General features: G+C 52.3%; 1 protein-coding gene across 4 annotated transcripts in view; it reads left to right on the top strand.

The window, feature by feature from the left end:
* The first annotated feature begins 11463 nt into the window (after positions 1 to 11463).
* The window catches only part of DUSP16 (dual specificity phosphatase 16), a 34263-nt gene continuing 28930 nt past the window's right edge, over positions 11464 to 16796 (top strand). For 3 of the 4 annotated variants that reach the window (XM_029075451.1, XM_029075453.1, XM_029075452.1), the window contains exon 1: positions 14787 to 14902. The gene's annotated coding sequence lies outside the window, so the exon portion shown is untranslated. Of the gene's footprint in view, positions 11713 to 14786; positions 14903 to 16796 lie in introns of those variants that run through there. The other variant, XM_029075454.2, reaches the window with a different exon arrangement.

The following is a 16796-nucleotide window of genomic DNA, read 5'->3' as shown; positions in this document are numbered from 1 at the left end:
CCCATTTGACAGAGGAGGGAACTGAGGCCCAGAGAAGTGAAGTGACTTGCCCACAGTCACAAAGCTGACAAGTGGCAGAGTCGGGATTCGAACCTGTGACCTCTCACTCTCCAGCCCGTGCTCTTTCCACTTAGCCACACTGCTTCTCTAAAAATGGTATTTGTTAAGCGCCTACTATGTGCAGAGCACTGTTGTAAGCGCTGGGGGAGATACGGGTAATCAGGTTGTCCCACGTGAGGCTCACAGCTAATCCCCATTTTACAGATGAGGAAACTGAGGCCCAGAGAAGTGAAGTGACTTGCCCACAGTCACACAGCTGACAAGTGGCAGAGTGGGCACTCGAACCCATGACCTCTGACTTCCAAGCCCATGCTCTTTCTGCTGAGCCACGCTGCTATCCAGGAGAGAGTTCAGGGAGAAGCATCCTGGGGTTTTTTCTGTTGTTGTTAATAATAATTTGGGTATTTGAAGGGAGGGAGTTCTGGGAGAGGCGACCTGGGTTTTTTTCTGAAGTTGTTACTAATAATTTTGGTATTTGTTAAGCGCTTACTACGCGTCAGGCACTATAATAATAATGTTGGTATTTGTTAATAATGTTGGCATTTGTTAAGCGCTTACTATGTGCAGAGCACTGTTCTAAGCGCTGGGGTAGATACAGGGTAACCAGGTTGTCCCACGTGAGGCTCACAGTCTTCATCCCCGTTTTACGGATGAGGTAACTGAGGCCCAGAGAAGTGAAGTGACTTGCCCAAGGTCACACAGCAGACAAGTGGCGGAGCTGGGATTAGAACCCATGACCTTCAGACTCCCTGTCGTCGTTGTCGCTCCAGTATTTGTCAAATGCTTATTATGAGCCCGGGATTGTACTAAGCGCTGGGGTAGGTACAAGTTAATCAGGATGGACCCAGTCCCTGTCCTACATGGGATTCACAGTCTTAATCCCCATTTTAGACCGTGAGCCCACTGTTGGGCAGGGATTGTCTCTATCTGTTGCCGAATTGTATATTCCAAGCGCTTAGTACAGTACTCTGCACATAGTAAACGCTCAATAAATACGATTGAATGAATTTTAAAATGAGGTAACTGAGGCCCAGAGAAGTGAAGCGGCTTGTCCAAGGTCACACAGCAGACAAGTGGCAGAGCTAGGATTGGAACCCAGGCCCTTCTGGCTTCTAGGCCCGTGTGCTAAAAACTAGGCCACGCTACTTTTCTCACTTTTCGTTCCTTGTTCTCAAACCCGGATGCACGGCCGAGCCAGGATTAGAAATCAGAATCCGGGTGGTACTGGGTTGCTAAAGCTGGTGTTAATTGGCAGGGCCCTGTTTAGGGGAGTGGGAGAGGGGTCTCCTAAATCAAGCTGGGTGTGGTCCCTTCTCATAGACACATTCAGGGGAAATATTAGCCCACGGAGAGACATTTTTCGAGTAAGGCGATAGTTTCAAAACAAATCCAAGGAAATCCTTATTCACCCAGACGGCAGCCAGCATATGGAATTTGTTCCCACAGGAAGTTGGACGGGCCAGAAGTATGATCAGGTTCAGAAAGGGTTTGGATAATGAGGAACCGAGGCCGGGTCACTGGGGGAGAGGCAGGGATGGAATGGCCTTTGTTGGGTCACCGCGGGGAGAGTCGGGGACGCGATTTAGGAGATAGAGAACGGGTCTGGGAGGCAGAAGTACCTGGGTTCTAATCCCGGCTCCGCCCCTCGTCTTCTGTGTCACCTTGGGCGAGACACTTCACATCTCTGGGCCTCAGTTGCCTCATCTGTAAAAGGGGGAGTAAGACTGTGAACCCTATGCGGGACAGGGACCGTGTCCAGCGGGGGCCGGGCCCGATCCGCTTAGCTTGTCTCTACCCCAGCGCTCAGCACGGTGTCCGACCCAGAGTAAGCACTTAAGAAGTTCCGCAGTGAGCGTTATGATTTCAGTCAGCTTCCCCGGGGAGCTGGTGGAGCCAGAAAGACGGGCACCTTGGCCTGGGCCGCGGAGACGATGCTAGGAGGAGTTTTCCCGGAGCGACGTGTGGTCCGGGCCGCGATCCGGGCCTCGTCGGAAGGGGAGCAAGGGATGCGTTCCAGCCCGAAACAAGCCACTAATTGAATGGCGGCCGGGGGCCGCCCAGCCTGGGGGGAGCCGGGCCCCGGGCCCGTGGCTCAGCCTCATTACCCAACCGGCCGGGGAGACCGAGCGGCCTCGCCGGCTGCAGCTGCCTGCGAACCTGGCCTCGGGACCGCGACGGGGCAGCGGTCCTGCAGAGGCTGATCCCATCGGGGGCGGGCCATGTCAAATTGGGGAAATGCCAGAGGTGGATTCCCTGTGGGAGCATTACTCACGCTGGATTGCGTGGGGGGGGAGGTGGAGGGGTTGGTGGGGGGACGTCTCTTCCCAGCGCTCTGGACCACGGGACATTTTCTGCCCCGCTCGTTGGCTGGAAGTTTAGTTCATCCTCACGAGGTCTGGAAGCGACTGCGGCTCGGTGTTTATCTTGGTTCCAGAGGCATCGCGCAGGCCGCTCTCCGGTCCGCCTCCACCGACCACCGGGCCTGGGAATCCGGCCCGGAGGCAGGCCTGCGGGCTGGGGGCCCGGGTCAGCCTTGGGGAACGACCCGGCAGAGCCGGCCAGAGGGAGAGCCGGATGGCCGATAGGCTAGGAACCTAGGGGAAAGTGGAATGGGCCCCTCACGCTCAAATGAGCGAAGAGGTCGGGGGGGGGGGGGGGGGGGGCGGAGGTCTGAGGGAAAACAATGGAGAAGGTCCGAGATCAACGGTGGAGAACGATCCCGCCGCCTGCTCTCAGGCGCCGTCTGGACCGGGAAGGCCATAGGAAGCTGCAGGCATGGGGCGAGAGTCTGGGCTGGGTGCCAGGACACCTGGGTTCCAGGCCTTGCTCCACCCCTGGCCTGCTGGGCGACCTGGGGCACGTCACTAGGCCACTGAAGTGATGAAGAGTTAGCAAGTGGCGGAGCAGGGAATAGAAACTAGGTCCTTGTGAACATCTAGTCACCTCTCCATAATAATATTCATTCATTCATTCAATAGTATTTATAGCACTGTATTAAGCGCTTGGAATGAACAAGTCGGCAACAGATAGAGACAGTCCCTATGAGCCTGGGCTTCGGAGTCAGAGGTCATGAGTTCGACTCCCAGCTCTGCCACGTGTCAGCTGTGTGACTGTGGGCAAGTCACTTCACTTCTCTGTGCCTCAGTTACCTCATCTGTAAAATGGGGATTAACTGTGAGCCTCACGTGGGACAACCTGATTACCTTGTATCTACCCCAGCGCTTAGAACAGTGCTCTGCACATAGTAAGCGCTTAACAAATACCAACATTATTAATCGGGGGAGACGGACAGACAAGAACAATGGCAATAAATAGAGTCAAGGGGAAGAATATCTCGTAAGAACAGTGGCAACAATAAAAATTGAAGCATTTATTAAATGCTTAGTCGAGGCTAGGCTTGTAGCGCTAGGGTGGATACAAGCAGGTTGGACCCAGGCTCAGTCTCCATTTTAACAGATGAGGTAACTGAGGCACAGAGGAAGAGAAGGTGACGTGTCCAAGGTCACACAGCAGGCAAGGGGTGGGGCCGGCGTTAGAACCCAGGTCCTTCTGACTCCCAGGCCCTTGTTCCGTCCGCTAAACCATGTTGCTGCTTGTTTTTTCAGGGTGAATTTCTGTCATCCGCTGCGCCCAAGAAGCAGCGTGACTTAGTGGAACGAGTCCGGGTGTAGGACTCCGAGGTCGTGGGTTTCTAATCCCCGCTGCGCCACTTGTCAGCTGTATGACTTTGGGTGAGTCACGCCACTTCTCTGGGCCTCAGTTCCCTCCTCTGTAAAATGGGGATGAAGACTGGGAGCCCCACGTGGGGCAACCTGATGACCCTGGATCCACCCCAGTGCTTAGAACAGGGCTCGGCACATAAATACCAACATTATTATTCCAAGGTTCCCTGTTAGACTGTCTTTTGGGGGCATCCGCCTAGGATAGGTGGTTCACCCTGGCATCACCTGGTCACCCCCAAAGTTACCTGAAGGCCAGGGCTATTTCCTACCCAGAAGCCCCTGCGGAGGGGCGGGGAATATGCAAATATGCAAATTAGACCTTTCTACCGCCCCCTGCCACTTGCTTCTTTTGACCAGTAGGTGGCAGCAAACCCCCCTGAGCCACCACCCTCTCCACCCCCAACAAAATCAATCAATCAATTGATCAGTCAATTCATTCATTCAATAGTATTTATTGAGCGCTTGCTTGAGCACTGTACTAAGCGCTTGGAATGGACAATTCGGCAACAGATAGAGTCAGTCCCTGCCCTTGACGGGCTTACAGTCTAATCGGGGGAGACAGACAAGACCAACAGCAATAAATAGAGTCAAGGAGAAGGACATCTCATTAAAACAATAGCAAATAAATAGAAGCAACCGATCATAGTCCATCGAGCACTTGCTGTGTGCAGAGCACCGTAATCCCCTACTTTCCCATCCTTCCCTGCAGTATCCTCAGAGGAGATCTCCTCCCTCCTCGCAAGTGCCACCCCCCCCTCCACCTGCGCCTCGGACCCCATTCCCTCTCACCTTCTTAAAACCGTCGCCCCTGCCCTCCTCCCTTCCTTAACTTCTATTTTTAACCACTCAATCTCCAAGGGCTCCTTCCCCTCTGCCTTCAAACATGCCCACGTCTCCCCCATCCTAAAAAAACCCGCTCTTGACCCCACTTCCCCCTCCAGTTATCATCCTATCTCCCTACTACCCTTCCTTTCCAAAATCCTAGAACGAGTCGTCTACGATCGATGCCTAGAATTCCTTAATTCCCATTCTCTCCTAGACCCCCTCCGATCTGGCTTCCGTCCCCTCCACTCTACCGAGACTGCTCTCTCTAAGGTCACCCGTGACCTCCTTCTTGCCAAATCCAATGGCTCCTACTCCATTCTTATCCTCCTTGACCTCTCTGCTGCCTTTGACACTGTCGACCATCCCCTCCTCCTCCATACCTTATCTCACCTTGGCTTAACGGACTCTGTCCTCTCCTGGTTCTCCTCTTACCTCTCTGGCCGATCATTCTCGGTCTCCTACGCTGGAGCCTCCTCCCCCTCCCATCCTTTAACTGTTGGAGTTCCTCAAGGGTCAGTTCTTGGCCCTCTTCTGTTCTCCATTTACACTCACTCCCTCGGTGAACTCATTCGCTCTCACGGCTTTGACTACCATCTCTACGCAGATGACACGCAGATCTACATCTCCGCCCCTGTCCTCTCCCCCTCCCTTCGGGCTCGCATCTCCTCCTGCCTCCGGGACGTCTCCACCTGGATGTCGGCCCGCCACCTAAAACTCAACATGAACAAGACTGAGCTCCTCATCTTCCCCCCCAAACCCGGTCCGCTCCCAGACTTCTCTATCACCGTGGATGGCACGACCGTCCTTCCCGTCCCGCAGGCCCGCAATCTCGGTGTCATCCTTGACTCGTCCCTCTCGTTCACCCCACACATCCTATCCGTTACCAAGACCTGCCGGTTTCACCTCTACAATATCGCCAAGATCCGCCCTTTCCTCTCCACCCAGGCGGCTACCTTACTATTACGGGCTCTCGTTATATCCCAGCTAGACTACTGTGTCAGCCTTCTCTCTGACCTCCCTTCCTCCTCTCTCGCCCCGCTCCGGTCTATTCTTCACTCCGCTGCCCGGCTCATCTTCCTGCAGAGACGATCTGGGCATGTCACTCCCCTTCTTAAACAACTCCAGTGGTTGCCTATCGACCTCCGCTCCAAACAAAAACTCCTCACTCTAGGCTTCGAGGCTCTCCATCACCTTGCCCCTTCCTACCTCTCCTCCCTTCTCTCTTTCTACCGCCCACCCCGCACGCTCCGCTCCTCCGCCGCCCACCTCCTCACCGTCCCTCGGTCTCGCCCATCCCGCCGTCGACCCCCGGGTCACGTCCTCCCGCGGTCCCGGAACGCCCTCCCTCCTCACCTCCGCCAAACTGATTCTCTTCCCCTCTTCAAAACCCTACTTAAAAATCACCTCCTCCAAGAGGCGTTCCCAGACTGAGCTCCTCTTCCCCCTCTACTCCCTCTGCCATCCCCCCTTTACCTCTCCGCAGCTAAAGCCTCATTTTCCCCTTTTCCCTCTGCTCCTCCACCTCTCCCTTCCCATCCCCACAGCACTGTACTCGTCCGCTCGACTGTATATATTTTCGTTACCCTATTTATTTTGTTAATGAATTGTACATCGCCTCGATTCTATTTAGTTGCCATTGTTTTTACGAGATGTTCTTCCCCTTGACGCTGTTTAGTGCCATCGTTCTTGTCTGTCCGTCTCCCCCGATTAGACCGTAAGCCCGTCAAACGGCAGGGACTGTCTCTATCTGTTGCCGACTTGTTCATCCCAAGCGCTTAGTACAGTGCTCTGCACATAGTAAGCGCTCAATAAATACTATTGAATGAATAAGCGCTTCGGAGAGATCAGAGCTGGTAGACGCATTCCCTGCCCTCACTGAGCTTACAGTTTAGAGCGGGGAGACAGACATAGCGTGGCTCAGGGTCAAAAGGCCGGGCTTGCAAGTCAGAGGTCATGAGTTCTAATCCCGACCCTGCCGCTTGTCAGCTTTGTGACTCTGGGCAAGTCACTTCACTTCTCTGTGCCTCAGTTACCTCATCCGGAAAGTGGGGATGAAGACTATGAGCGCCACGTGGGACAACCTCATCACCTTGTAATCCCCCTGCACAGCACTTAGAATGGTGCTTTGCACAGAGTAAGCACTTAAATGCCTTCATTATTATTATTAATATAAATGAATTACAGACAGGTACATAAGTGCTTTGGGGCAGAGGAAGGGGTGAAGAAGGGGTGCAAATCCAAGTGTAAGGGTGATGAAGAAGAGAGGGGGAGCATAGGAAATGAGGGCATAGTCAGGGAAGACCTCTTGGAGGAGACGTGTCTTCGACAAGGCCTTGAAGATGGGGAGGGTGATGGTTTGACGTATATGAAGAGGGAGGGTGTTCTTTTCAGCCCTCAAAGACTGCACAGTATTCTGACACCCTGAACAGAGCTGTCTACATGAGTTGAAAGGGAATTGAAATTCTTTTTTTGGGTGTGGGGGGGGTCCCCCTGTCATGTAACGCTGAGCCCTGTCAAACTCAGAGGAGTAAAGTTCCTTTAGATTGTAAACACTAGGACTTAGAAGCAGTATGGTCTAGTGGAAAGAGCAGGAGCCTGGGAGTCAGCAGGTCTGTTGTTTCACCTTGGGCAAATCCCTTAACTTCTCCGTGCCTCAATTTCCTCATCTGTCAAATGGGTACCCATACCTGTTTTCCCTCCTACTTAGACTGTGAGCCTAATTCTGACTCGGCCACCTGTGCCTGCTGGGCGACCTTGGGCAAGTCACTTCACTCTCCGTGCCTCAGTTCCCTCTTCTGTAAAATGGGGACTCAACACCTGTCCTGAAGCCCTCTGAGATTATAAGTCCAGAGAGGGGCAAGAACTGCATCTATACCACCTGGCGCTTAAGACGGCGCTTGGCATATAGTAAGCACTTAACAAAACCACAATCATTATTGTTTGTTATGGACTTACTATGTATTGCACTCTCCCAAGTGTCTAGTACAGTTAGCCCTCAATAAATACCATCGATGGATTGATTGATTCATGAAGTGCCGTGGGAAACGCTGAGGTAGATATAGAATAATCAAATCGGACACATTCCCGTCCAGCATGGGGCTCAGAGTCTAAAGGGGAGGATGAACAGGGTCTGAACCCCCATTTTTCAGCTGAGAAAACTGAGGTCCAGAGAACCTGATTATCTTCTATCTACCTCAGCTTTTAGCACAGTGCCTGGCACATTGTTAGCGCTTAACAAATACCGATTAAAAAAAGCAGAGATTTGCCCTAGGTCACACAGCAGGCAAGTGGGGGAGCTGGAATTAGAACCCAGCTTCCCTGACTCCCAGGCAGGTGTTCTTTCGACTAAGCCATGCTGGATTTGGGGATGGAGTGGAGTGCTTCCTTCCCAAATTTTGGTGGTGGTGGGGTGGGGGGTGGAAGGGAGTCGTCTACCTTCCCCACCCCCAGAGAGTCTTGTGAGATGGAATTGGGCTGATTCTGGCTAAATGCCAGTTGCCTAGCAACCAAGCGCTCTCCTTTGAAAGCTCATTTCCACATCTCCCTGACTTTGCAAGGTCTTTGTTCCCCCTCAGAGGCCACAGGAGAAGGGAGAATGACCCATCTCCAAAAGGGACCTACTGACCATTCAGCAGTTACCGGCCCCAAACCTCCCCCCACACTCCCCACCCTGGACCCAAGAATCCACCCCTGGGGGCTGCCATCAGCCAATCCCAATTCCTTATTGGGATGATCCTCTCTGGACCAGAAAGTTTGCTTTGGCCTTTTATTTTTATGGTATTCGTTAAGTTCTTCATATGTGCCGGGCGCCGTACTAAGAACTGGGGTAGACACAAGTTAATCTGGCAGGACACAGTCCCTGTCCCCCATGGGCCTCACAGTCTTAATCCCCGATCTACAGCTGAGGTATCTGAGGTGAGGAGAAGTGAAGTGACTTGCCCAAGGTCACACAGCAGACACGTGGCGGTCTTGCCTCCCTTCCAGCTCCCCAGCTGCATCCAAATTCTCCTGTTCATTTCAGCTGGTTCTTCTGCACTCTCAATAACAATGTTAAAAACCACAATGACATCATCAGTGGTGATAATGATAATCATAAAATAAAAATGACAGTAATCTTCTAGCCGGCGGGAGGGCTGTCAGGTGAGGGTAATGCTAATGACATGGGAAAGGCTGTCAGGGGCCCAACTTTGCCCATTACCTCTTGGGTGTCTGGCGGGGTGGTCATCCAATTATCGCCCAACTGGACACATGTGATGTCCCCGCATCAGTTGTACACTTGGCATAGCACAATAATAATTTCGGTATTTGTTAAGCCCTTACAATGTGTCAAGCACTGTACTAAGCGCTGGGGTAGATGCATGTTCATCAGGTTGGACACAGACTCTGTCCCACACGGGGCTCACAGTGTAAGTGGGAGGGAGGCTGATTTTATTATTCTATTGATTTTACTAATGATGTGTATATCTCTATAATTTATTTTAATGCTAATGATGCCTGTCTACTTGTTTTGTTTTATTGTCCGTCTATCGCCCCGACTCCCTCCCTCTGCTGTAACTCCTTCCTCGCGCTAAAGCACTTGTGTCTATATGTACAGAGTTATAATTCTATTTATTTTATTAATGATGTGTATATATCTATAATTTTGTTTATTTGGATGCTACCGAAGCCTGTCTACTTGTTTTGTTTCATTGTCCGTCTCCCCTTTCTAGACCGTGAGCCCGTTGTTGGGTAGGGATTGTCTCTATCTGTTGCCGAATTGTACTTTCCAAGCGCTTAATTCAGTGCTCTGCACACAATAAGCGCTCAATAAATGATTGAATGAATGAATGAATTTAACCCCCATTTTACAGTTGAGGAAACTGAGGCACAGAGAATTTAAGGGCCTTGCCCAAGGTCACGCAGCAAGCAGGTAGCATTGTGGCTATTTGACCTCAGGCCTAGGCCATGCCGCACCATTTTGTGGAATTACATTCGATTTCACAGGATTCTAGAGAGTTTCTCCAAAGGGCTCCGTGGTTGTCTCCAACCCCGCCATTTTCTTCAGAGCCTTTGAGTTCCCCTGAAGCAGCGGCAGTGGTCCCGCTGGGGCCCCCTCACCCCACACCAGTCTCTGCCTCCTTTGAACCCCCCGCCGGGGTCTTCATACCGACCTTCCCCTCCCCACCGCGGCCAGAGGGACGGAAGCAGAAGCAGCGCGAGGCCTCCACCAAATGCAGAATGTGGGGAAGACCGTGGTGGCCGCCCTTAGCCGTGGCGGTCACTGTGGTTGTGGCCGCTGAAGCCATGAGGCGCCCCAACCTCTCCTCCGCTAGCCACGGTTCCTTGATGCCTCTTTGTTTTTATTTTCTGAATCTGTCCTTATCTCTTATTGTGTTTTAGTGTTTATATTGTTTCCTTATGGGTCTTTCGCCAGTTCTCTCCACACCCCACTTTAAACTAATAATCGTATTTGTTAAGCGTTTAGTATGTACCAAGCACTGTACTAAGCACTAGGGTGGATACCAGATAATAACATTGGACACACGGTCCCTTCCCCACTTGGGGCTCACAGTCTTAAGAAGGAGGAAGAACAATCAATCGATAGTATTTATTGAGCTCCTTCTGTGTGCAGAGCACTCTACTATGCTCCTGGGAGAGAACAAAATTCATTCATTCATTCAATAGTATTTATTGAGCGCTTACTATGTGCAGAGCACTGTACTAAGCGCTTGGAATGTATAAATCGGTAACAGATAGAGACAGTCCCTGCCCTTTGACGGACTTACAGTCTAATAGGGGGAGAAAGACAGACAAGAACAATGGCAATAAATAGAATCAAGGGGAAGAACATCTCATTAAAACAATAGCAAATAAATAGAATCAAGGTGATGTACATCTCATTAACAAAATAAATAGGGTAATGACAAAATAAATAGGGTGATGAAATAAATAGGGTAACAAAATAACAGACCCGCTCCCGCAGGTCTTAAATCCCCAATCTAAAGACAAGGAAACTGAGGCCCAGAGAAGTTAAGTGACTTAATAATAATAATGTTGGTATTTGTTAAGTGCTTACTATGTGCAGAGCACTGTTCTAAGCGCTGGGGTAGACACAGGGGAATCAGGCTGTCCCACGTGGGGCTCACAGTCTTAATCCCCATTTTACAGATGAGGTAACTGAGGCACAGAGAAGTTAAGTGACTTGCCCACAGTCACACAGCTGACACTTGACCAACGTCATCCAGCAAGCAAGCAGTGGAGCCAGGGTGAGAACCCGTGCTGTTCCCACTAGGCCACTCTGCTTACTAGATTGGGAGTCCCTTGGGGGCCAAGGACTATGTCTAATTCCCACCCCTGTACTCTTTCGCAGTGCTTAGTAAAGTGCTCTGAGCACAGTGTACACTTAATAAATACTATTACTCCTCCTCCTCCTTCCAGGTTAGTGTGAAGTCTGGGGTATCACCTGAGCTGAGGAACTTGGATACAGGGGAGGGATGCTTGGGGCTCCCCCAAAATGGGCACAAGAGCATCTGGTACCCAATCATAATGAGTCAGCGATAGGCAACTGAAAACTGTACTCTCCCCCTCTTATTCACCAATTACTCTCCCCCCCTTCAAAGCCTTATTGTTATACCATATAACAAAAAACAGACACATTCCCTGCCCGCAAGGAGCTGACAGTCTAGGGGGGAGACAGACATTAATAGAAATAAATGACAGATATGGACGTAAGTGCCGTGGGGGCTGGGAGGGGGCATAAATAAAGGGAGAAAGGGCAACGTAGAAGGGAGTGGGAGAAGGGGAAAGGAGGGCTTAGTAGGGGAAGGCCTCTTTGAAGAAATGTGACCTTAATTTCCATCCTTCCCAGGGGCGGAAATTGCCTTCCCCGCCGCTAAGGAACTCCTAGCTCCTGGTCGCAGAACTCAGCTCTGGTCTCTGGCATCGGGGAGCACCACTGGGCGTCCTGATCCCTGGGCTATCACAGTACGGGCAGCATGTGGCTACCAGAGGGCACCGGGGGCAGCAGGCGGACAGCCGGCCGATTCGGAGAGGCCCTCCGAACAGCGTTAAGGCCCAGAAGGCACCTGTATCGCTAGCCATCCTATCCGTCTCCGAACCTCCACCAGTAAGTACTTCTCTGGATCCACGGGCAGGACAGCGTCTGGTTGAAGAGTGGGACCGGCCCACAAATACTGACCAGGTGGCACCAAAACCAAGCCCTGAGATCTTCCCAGAACCTGGAAATCTGGTCAGATATAGCTCCTCTCTTCACCCAACCTCTGCCCTATCTCCACCCCAAAATAAACTTTACATCCTTTACAATTGAAGAACTTATTCATGCACCTGCCTGTCTTTTCCTTCTCTTCCTCTTCCTAATTCTGGATCTGTGTTCCCCCATGAGATTGTAAGCTCCTTGAGGGAGAAGCAGTGTAGCTTAATAGTAAGAGCTCAAGAGTGAGAGTTAGGAGAGCTGGTTTTAATCATCATCATCGGTATGTATTGATGATGTGTGCAGAGCACTGTACTAAATGCTTGGGAGAGTACACTACAAGAGTTGGCAGGCACATTTCCTGCCCACAACAAGTTTATAGTCTAGAGACTATAATCCTGGCTCTGCTACTTGCAGGCTGTGTGACCATGGGCAAGTAACTTAAGCTTTCTCTGCCTCATTTCCCTCTTTAAAAAAGGGGTTTAAGATATCTGCACTCTCTACCTTTCAGATTGTATTGTGTGGGAGATCGTGCCTGATTTGATTTTCCTGTATCTACCCCAGTGCTTAGTGTATCGTAACTGCTTAATAAATACCATAATTATCTTCTCTTCCACTAATAATAATATTTGTGGTATTTTTAGGCACTTACTCTGTGCCAGACACTATACTCAACACTGGGGTAGTTACCAGCTTAATTGGGTTGGACATAATCCCTGTCCCACACAGGGCTCATAGTCTTAATCCCCATTTAACAGATGAGGAAACTGAGGCAGAGAGAAGTTAAGTGATTTGCCCAAGATCACCCAGCAGATAAGGGGCAGAGCTGGGGTTGGAAGGCAGGTCTTCCCACTCCTAGGCCAGGCTCTTTCCATTTAATATTTCTGGCCGGAAGGACGGTTGCTGCCATTTCTTACCGCCACTGCAGCCCCCAACCTGCCCCTGCACTTCTGCCTGACTTGGGGGGCAGCAGGCAGAGAGCAGCCCGTCTCCCCGTCCCCAGGGTCATCAAGTGGACAAGGGCCCGAAACGCCTATTACGTCTGTGAGGACCAGTTCATCTGTGGAGGAGATGACAGCGGCAGACTTCTACTCTTCTCCTTTAGTGGAGGTGACAAGCAGGGGCAGTCCCCTCACTGTGGCTAAGGCCTCCTCTCCACTTACCTCTTGCCTGAGGCGCGTCCAGGGGCCGGAAAGAGCAGAGTCCTGAAAATGCCTGGAAGTTCTGCCCAAACCAGGAAATCTGGCCTCCTTGGGCCGTACTCCGTCCTGCACGGCCCACTTCTAGTACCCGACAAGTCCCGTCTCCCAGGGGGCTGAAGAGACGCAAAATCTGTTCTTTCTGACATGATAGGTGTTTGAAGCCTGCCCCTTGCTAATAATAATAATTAGGGTACTTAAGCACTTACTACTACTAATAATAATGTCGGTATTTGTTAAGCACTTACTATGTGCAGAGCACTGTTCTGAGTGCTGGGGTAGACACAGGGTAATAATAATGTTGGTATTTGCTAAGCGCTTACTATGTGCCGAGCACTGTTCTAAGCGCTGGGGTAGACACAGGGGAATCAGGACGTCCCACGTGGGGCTCACAGTCTTAATCCCCATTTTACAGATGAGGTAACTGAGGCACAGAGAAGTTAAGTGACTTGCCCACAGTCACACAGCCGACAAGTGTTCAGGTAATCAGGTTGTCCCACATGAGACTCACAGTTAATCCCCACTTTACAGAGGAGGTAACTGAGGCTCAGAGAAGTTAAGTCACACAGCTGGCAAGTGGCAGAATCTGGATTCGAACCCATGACCTCTGACTCCCAAGCCCAGGCTCTTTCCACTGAGCCACGCTGCTTCTCCTAAGCACTAGGCACCAAGCCCTGTTCTAAACACTGGGGTGAATACAAGTTAATCAGGTTAGACACAGTCCCAGTCCCACTCGGGGCTCACACTCTTAAGCCCCCTTGTACAGAGGAAGTAACTGAGGCCCAGAGAAGGGACGTGACTTACCCAAGGTTACACTGCAGACATGTGGCAGAAGCGGGATTAGAACGCAGGTCCTTCTGACTTCCAGGCCCGAGCCCTATCCGCTAAACCACACTACTTCTCACTGCCTATAAGCCCCCAGCCCTTCTTCACCGAGAGATGATGGGCGTTAAACTTCCTCTCCCCTGTTGTGAGTTTTTCACCTTTCCTCTCCCCATTGAAGTGTGTGTGTGTGTGTGTGTGTGTTGTGAGTTTTCCACCTTTCCTCTCCCCATTGAAGTGTGTGTTGTGAGTTTTTCACCTTTCCTCTCCCCATTGAAGTGTGTGTGTGTGTGTGTGTTGGGGGGTAAACTGGAGGGGGTGAGGGGCTAGAAGAGGGGCAGGGAGGAGGGAGAGAGTGAGGGAGAGGAAAGGGGAAGGTGCAGGAGAGGGGGGAGAGGAAGGAGGAGAGGAAAGGGAGAAGGAGGAGGAGGGAAGGGAAGGAGGAGAGGAAAGGGGAGAAGCGGGAGGAGGCAAGGGGAGAGGAAAAGGAGGGGGGAGAGAGAGTGGGAGGAGGGGGCAAAGGCCAAGGACAGAGGGTGGGCGAAGCAGGCAGCCAGGAGGCTCTGCTTCCCAGCACTGGGGAGGGGGGGAAAGGGGGAGGGAAAAGGGGGAGGAAAAGAGGGGAGGGAAAAGGGGGGAGAGAAAGGAGGGGAACGGGAGGGAAAAGGGGGAAGGGCAGGAGAGGGGGAAAGGGAGGGGAGGGGAGGGGCGGGACCTGCCCCTGAGGATGTGGGCGGGTCTGGGCGGAGTCTCCTGCCTCCTCCCCCCTCCCCCCTCCCTCCCGGCCGGATTGGGCCCGGATGACGTCATGCCTCTATTCTTAGCCCGGTGACCTCATCCGCGCTGAAGTTTCCTGACCCTCCGCCTCGCAGGCTCCCCCCGCTCGGGGTCTCCGCCCGCCCCCTCCCTCCTTCCCCCCGGACCCCGGGACCCCCGGGAACTCCCGATTCTTCCTCGCGTCCCCCCTCCCCAACTGACCCCCCCCAGCTCTGCCCTGTCCCGGGGGGGGGACCGGACCGTCCCACCCCCGGAGAGACAGAGAGAGAGAGAGAGACCCCCGGAGAGAGAGAGATCCCCGGGACACGGTAAGTGGGTCCTCCCCTGGGGGCGGGGGAGAGAAGGAGGGGGCTTCCCGGCCCCGGCTTGTCAGCCCCCCACCCCCCTCCTGGCCGACTTTGACCCCCGACCTTTGACCCCGGGGGTCCCGGCGTCGGATTTTCCCACGGTTTCGGGGGGGCATCCCGGGGATGGAGAGGATCCCAAGGGTTCCGGCCAGAGAGGGTTTGAAGCGGGGAGAATTTTTTTCCTTGGAGCTGAGCCCCCTCCCCATTTCTGCAGGGGCAGGGGCCTCCAACCGGCCCCCCACTTCCTCTGCCTCCCCCCTGCCTCTTTTTCCCGCCTCTCTCTCACCCCCCGACCCCAAAGGGAGGACTCCTGGGCTGCTGGGACTTTGGGGGGATGGGTCTTTCAAAGAGGGGGAGGGGGCTTTTTCCCAGCTCATTCCCAGCCCCGACCCCAGGGGACCCCGAGGCACCTGCTGGGGGGTCCGGCCGGCCTAGGTCTGGGGGGCAGGGGCGGCTTGTTCCCCCTTCCCCTTTTAAGGGTTCCTCTCTGGGCTCTGACCAGGGAAGAGCTGGGAATGGGACACCCTCTCCCCCTCCCCCCGGGGAAATTGGGGTCGTTCCCCCCCACCCCTACCCCCGGGAGCCTGAGCTCATCCCCTTCCTTTTCATTTCATACAAAGTCAGAGACCCTCGGATGCTGTGCCTTAATCCTAATTAAAACCGACCACCAACTCCCGGCCTCCTACCGTAGGGTTAAAAAAGCAGAGAGATGAAAAGGCAATCATCCCTCCTCTTCCCCACCCAACACCCCCCCCCCCCCCGTAATAATTTAAAATGTGAAGTAATTTGTTACAATCAGGGCGGACAAAATGGAGGGTTGAATTAGATTGCAAAAGTTGATTTGGGAAATGTGAGCTGCCAAACCCAGAGTGTAATGATTCAACAGCTTCTTCGAGGCCTCGAAGTCTCCGATTCCTCAATGTTTTCGGGGTGTATGTGTATTTGTGTGTGTTGGGGAGGGTCCCCTTCGCTCCCCAGCTCCCCCTGATCCCCAGCTCAGGACCCCAATTCTTTAGTCCTGAAAAATGTCCAACTGTCCCCTGGCCCCCTTCCCTCTCCTCCAACTAAGTTACTGAAACAAATTCTAGGGGAATTTCTCCCCTCCTCCCTTTCACTTCCCCCTCCTCCCCCAACCCCCACCCCCACCCCCCAGCTCCAATTCGGGCCCGGGAGGGTTCGGATTTTGTGGTCACCACTTCCTTATCCTGGCTAGTACCTTGCAGAAGCTTTGCCCAAGAAAAATGCCACTTTGGGTCATTGTCATTCAGGGGCCGGTTAGAGTTGGATACGTGTGGACAATTGTTTCCTGATTATTATTATTTTTTTTTGAACCAACTCCTCCCCCTCATTACCCGACAGAAAAAAGACTTTCCTCATCTATTTCGATTCATCATCGAAATCCGCACAGGATGACCGTGACCCTACTGATTTTTTTTTTTTTGCATTCAAATAAGTATCATTTACATGTTTTCCTTTACCCCCCCTCCTCCCCTCCAAAATCCAGGAGACTTTTTAACTGATTTTTTTTCCCCTTTGCCCCCTTTAACCAATAGGGGTTCAAAGCCTACTTGGAATTTTGCAACCTCAGAAGACTGATAATTTATCACTTACACAACTTTCTACGTTCTCTTCTCCGCTGACACCACTCAGGAGCGGAGAATTGTCCTAGATCTTAGAACTGAGCAAGAGCCCCACTTTGGTTGTCTGCTCACTAAGGACTCATTTTGTTTCACAGATTTTGGAAGCGGTCTTTGCTATGTCCTTTCCAAAGCTGTGAATTGGGTCAAATGGGTATTTATTGAGCACTTACGGTAACAGAGCACTGTGCCAAACTCTAGGGAGAGTCCAATGCAAT

This window comes from Ornithorhynchus anatinus, chromosome 11 (assembly GCF_004115215.2).
Source record: "Ornithorhynchus anatinus isolate Pmale09 chromosome 11, mOrnAna1.pri.v4, whole genome shotgun sequence".
Taxonomy (NCBI): domain Eukaryota; kingdom Metazoa; phylum Chordata; class Mammalia; order Monotremata; family Ornithorhynchidae; genus Ornithorhynchus; species Ornithorhynchus anatinus.
Note: the sequence above shows the minus strand (reverse complement) of the source record. Positions and strands in the feature narration are given on the sequence as shown.